The following is a 5,844-nucleotide window of genomic DNA, read 5'->3' as shown; positions in this document are numbered from 1 at the left end:
TTTAAGCCACCGGGTCCAGGACTTGAACCGTGGTCAACTACATGGGAGTTCAGTGACATAGCCATTACGCTAACTGCTGGTCCCAACCAGCGTGAGTTTTAATCACCGGGTACAGGACTCAAACCGCAGTTGACTACTTGAGAGTCCAGCAATGCAACCATTACACCATCTGCTGGTCCCCAAAAAGCATTAGTTTTGAGCCCTGACTTCACATTGCACTTACCCACGGCATATTTAAAAATACAGAGGGCCCAGCCACAATGGTGCAGTGGTAGTGCAATTCTTGCGATGCTGGGAGCCATGTGGAAATCGGGGTCTGGTCTCTGGATGGGCTCATACACACTGGGAGCACAAACATGCCTGTGATCCCGACGGGCTGAAAGGCTAGCGATGGGAGCCGAATCATGGTGCCTTTGAGGGTGCCTCTCTCTCTCTTTCTCTCTCTCTCACATCAAGGAAAGAAACTATTAAAAAGAAAAGAAAAACAAAGATGAATAAACCCACTGTCACAGAGATTCTGATTCAATTCTGGGGGTGGGATCCTGGCATCAGCACTTTTTAGAATATCAGATGATTCTAGTTGCAAGCAGGGTTGAGAAATGACTGCTTTTGTGGTGAATTGCTTCAAATAATCCGATCGACCTCTGACTGAGAACTGTCTAGGGCGCAGGCGCTCCAGCTGTGATACACGTACGATTCTGCCTCAGGAGGGCAGGGGTGCAGCCTGAGACTCTGTATTTGATCAAACTACAGTTTGAGTTCTGGATCTGATGGCTTGCTTTCTCACTTTCCCTCTCTGTCTCTTGTCAAATTAAAATAAGTGGATGAATAAATAAAATGAAATAAATAATTCTTTTTTTAAAAAAAGTGATCTAGACTTCAGGATGCAGTGGAACAGGTTGAATGCAAATGTGAAGGAGTAGCTGGGAACAAAGGCCCTTTGGATAGTTCTTGCAGAGCCACGCTCTATTTGGAAGAAATAAGACACACAGTGTGGCAGGTGGAGAAGGGAGGAGAGGTGGGAGAGGCCAGAAAAGAACATTTCCCAGGACCCAGGGGGAAAGGGATGAAAGGATGCTGCCAGAATGCCTCAGGTCGGAGGTCTTGTTAGGGATGCTATTTAAATTCTTTAAGGCTCATCTTCCGGCATGTCTCAACAACAATGACTCACCTGCCACAGAGTCAACAGGGCGTTCTTTGTGAGTTCTGGAATGCCCAGGCCCTGATTCAGTCCAAACAGTGAGAATGGAGGAAGAAAAAGGATGAGATTCTGCATCAATAGCACACACTTTGGAAGGTTACCATGCATCCTTAGTTTGGAGAATTAGAACTCTGATGGTTGAAATAAGATCACAGTGGTTAAGCATGGTGGTGCATTAGGGCCTGGATCCCACATGAACCTGCAGCTTGAAGAACATGCCAGGCATGTGTGCATCCATGCCTGGAATCCTGATAGGATGGAGAAATGGAGGGAAAAAGGATCGTACTATGACCATACTCTATGGGAGGTGTTGAGGGGGGATGTGCCCTTCCCCTCCTCTCTCTGGTAAGTGCATGTGCCCTCTGGCAATAAATAAAGTAAATAAATAGGATAGTGAATACTTGAACACATTACGTGATCAATAAGTAGTAACCGTGGGAAATGAAGATGGTGGTAATGGTGACGGGGTGAGCATCTTTAGTCTAGCCCAGATTCTGCAAATTGTGGATTTTATCCATCCCACCTTTCAGTTGGTCCCTGCCAGAGACATCTGCCAGCTGCCTACCACAGGCAGTGTGGGGCACTCGCAGGTCGCTCTTTTCTCCTTGATATCTGCAGCTTTCTCAAAGGGCTCCTTTTCACAGGAGGGAACATTATGTAGCCATTAGACAAGATGCTTTCAAAGAAATTTACTATGCTGGAAAGCGTCTGCTATACACCGTTAACTTTAAAAAACAAGATGTTTGATATGCTCCCAATTCAGCTTAAGCAGTGCTGCAGCAGGAGCTTTTAGGTATTTCTTCATTTCTACTTGCAATTTTCCATTTTCTTTATCTCAGTCAAGAACAGCATAGGGGCCAGATGGTGGCCCAGCTCTGAAATGCAATGGTTGACCCACCCTGGCCCTTTGCCCGAAGACCTCCCTGAGGATGTGGCAGCATGGACCCCTGAAGCTGAGGATGATCGAGGTGTCAAGACCCGGGGGCCTGCTGCCTGTCTGCTTTTCTCTCTGCCTGTCTCAGTCATGGAAGAAATAAATAACCTTAAACAATGAATAAAAATAGGGGCCAGCAGGTGGTGTGCTGGTTAAGGATGCTGGACTCCCACATGGCAAACCACGATTTGAGTCCCAGACCGGGTGGCTCTCTCTCTCTCTTTCTCACTCTTTCTCTCTCTGATTAAATTCAAATAAATAAATTAATTTGGGAACCAGCAGTTAGCGTAATGGCTATGTCACTGGACTCCCACATAGTCGACCACGGTTCGAGTACCGGACCTGGTGGCTTAGAACTCAAGCCAGGTGCCCAAGATCCCGAGAGGAGAATGGAGGAGAAGGGATTGCAGCGTGACCATCCCCCCTGGGGGGTGATTTCTCGCTTTCTGTCTCTATGTCTCTGTCTGTCTGGCGAGCGCACACACCCTATAGCGAAAATCTCTCCAAAAAAAAATTAATTAATTAATTAATTAATTTAATTAAATAATTCTTAGACTTCTCTAGAGAGAGAAAGCAAGCTGCCAGGTCTGGGACTCAAACTGTGGTCGGCCATGTGGGAGTCCAGCCCCCAAGAAAATAATTCTTTAAAAAAATTAATAAAAATAAAAGAACAGGCTTTCTTGAAAAAAGAAGTTGTGTAATAGGATGGAAGCAAACAGTAGCCCAAACCACTTTCCTTCCTAGCTTTTGTTTTCAAGAGCCTGAGCCACTGAAACAATTACGTTAGGTGCCTCCAGGGAAAACAGCGAGAGAAGGGGAATTGCTCTGAAGGAGGAATTTCCTGTGAGACTAAGAAGAGAGTCTCCTGAGCTATAGAGGAAAGAAGAGGTGTTTGGGTCCCCAGACAATGATGGGCCCATGACCTCCTCTGAAAATCTTTTTGCAACATCAGCCTCCTCCTCTCCGCACATATTTTACACACATGCATATATATTGCATATTTTACATGCATATGTTTTCTATACACATATATGTATATGAATGTATACACATATATGTATATAAAATCACCCACCAGAGGTAGATAATGAGCTAAAGTTTTCTTTTCTTTCTTTTTTTAAGAGGTTTTTTCTGCTACAGGGCGCATGCGCTTGCTGGAGAGACAGAGAGACAGAAAGTAAGAAATCGCCCCCAAGGGGGATGGGCATGCCGCAATCTCTTCTCCTTAATTCTCCTCTCATAATTTTGGGCATGCATGCACACACGTCCAGCACGAGTTTCAAGCCACTGGACTGGGTCTGGGACTTGAACTGCAGTTGCCCAGATGGCAGTCCAGTGACATAAACGTTACGCCATCTGCTCGTCCCATACTCTGGGTTTCTATTATCCCTCTCCTTTTTAAATTTTTTTTAGTTTTTCAGAGATTGTGGGGAGAGACAGGAGACAGAAAGAGAAGGAAAGTGAGAAAGCACTCCCCATAGGGGATAGTCATGCCACAACCCCCTCTCCTTTCCTCTTTAGGGATTTTGGGTACACATGCCTGGCATGTTTCTTAAGCCTCTGGGTCTAGGACTCAGACCACACAGGTAACCATGCGGGATCAGCTGCCTCAGTCATCACCTACCAGCTGGCCCTCTACCATCTCTTTTGCAAGTCTTATATTGTTTTCTCCAATTTTTCTCTGGAATATAGTATCTGTTTTCCTGAGACACCCAACACTTCAACATCCAGTTACATGTGCCTAGAAAAAAGACTGGAGGGAAACCTACTGTGGACAGTGGTATGATACCCAATTAAATGTTTTTTGTTTGTTTGTTTGTTTGTTTTTCTGAGAGGTTTTTTTGCTACAGGGCATGTGCCCTCGCCCGAAAGACAGAAAGAGACAGAGAGACAGAAAGTTAGAAATCACCCCCCAGGGGGGATGGTCATGCTGCAATCCCTTCTTCATTCTCCTCCTGGAATCTTGAGCATGCACACACACATGCCCAGCGTGAGTTTACCTACTAGGTCCAAGACTTGAACCGCAGTCAGCTACATGGGAGTCCAGAGATATAGCCATTACATCATCTGCTGGTCCCAACCAATTAAATGTTTTTAACCTTAACTTTTTCACTTTTATTGAATTTCGTTTTTTTTTTTTTTTTTTTTTTAAGATTTTTTTTCTTTAGGGCAACCAGACAGACAGAGAGAGACAGAGACAGAGAGACAGAAAGTGAGGAATCACACACCTCCCCCCCCAAGGGGGATGCCCATGCTACAATCCCTTCTCCTTCATTCTTCTCTCAGATCTTGGGCATGCACGCACATGTACCCGGCGCGAGTTTTAAGCCACCAGGTCTGGGACTTGAACCACGATCGGCTACAGGGGAGTCCAGCGACATAGCCATTACGCTAACTGCTGGTCCCCACTTTTATTGAATTCCTGATGTTTCAACAATAAGCAATAATCAGAAAAAGAAGTGCTATGCTATTTTTATTAGAGAATTCCCTCCCACACACATACACCTTATCCAACTCTTACAAACTAATGTCTTTTTCTGAGACCACTCCCTCACTCACACTTTGTCGCTTTCCCTTTGCATTGCCAGTAATTTCTTCCTCTCTAACCCTAACACTTTATACAGCATGGACAAATCAGAGAAAATAAGCACATGTGTTCTGAGATGAGCCTATTTTGAGAATGCCACGGATTTTCTTTGTTAATATCATCACAATTCGAAAGCATCCCCATTGTACAGTCACAGTGCCAACCAGATAACACAGCCATCTGCCCCTTGTCTAAAAGAGAGCTGCTTCCAACATGCTGCTCCCTGGCGTTCCTGGGGGTAAATAAGAAATAGTCTTTTTAAAAGGGCTATTGGTGAACATCCCTAGCAATAATCCCAAATGACAGAAATTTGGTCATCAAATATTATCTAGTTTTATCAAAGAAGCAGTTGAAAGTTAATGCCCAAGAACATTAAAAAAAAAAAAATCCCTGATGTCCACCTAAGCAGTTTCAATTTTAAAGCTTTCTTTCCATACAACATTAGGACAGACTCCCTATCTTGGGGAATTAAAGAGCTTTTCAAACTACGGAAGTGCACTAGTGTTGGCAACAGACACATTTCATATTCCATTTAATAAGCTGTTCTGAAGACTGTTCTTTTAGGAAGGTAATTTTAAAAAAATAATTATTTATTTTATTTTATTTATTTTTAGAGAGAGACAGAGGGTGAGCGAGAAAGAAAGTGAGAAAGCAAGCCACCAGATTCAGGACTCGAACCCCGGTTGGCCATGTGGGAGTGTCCAGCACCTTAACCACCACGCCACCTGCTGGTCCCAGAAAGCAAGCTGCCAGTTCCGGGATTTGAACCACAATCGGCCATGTGGGAGTCCAGTGGCACTCTTCACCACCATGCCACCTTTAGGAAGGTAATTTTTAAAAATGGGTGGCCCCATAGCCTAATCATTAAGGGAACTGGACCCCACATGGTGGGCCACAGTTCAAGTCCTTAGCACAGAGGCTTGGGAAACACACTGAGCACAGGCATGTGTGTTTCCAAAATCCTGACAGGATGGAGAAATGGAGGAGAAGGGATTGCAGCACGACCATGCTCACTGGAGGGCACTTTCTCCCTCTCCCTCTCCCTCTCTCTCTGTCTCTCTGGCAAGCACACATGCCCTCTGGCAATTAAAAAGAAATACAGGCTAGTTGCTTCTCACCTCC

This window comes from Tupaia chinensis, unplaced genomic scaffold (genome assembly GCF_000334495.1).
Source record: "Tupaia chinensis unplaced genomic scaffold, TupChi_1.0 Scaffold145093_1, whole genome shotgun sequence".
Lineage (NCBI taxonomy): Eukaryota > Metazoa > Chordata > Mammalia > Scandentia > Tupaiidae > Tupaia > Tupaia belangeri.
Note: the sequence above shows the minus strand (reverse complement) of the source record.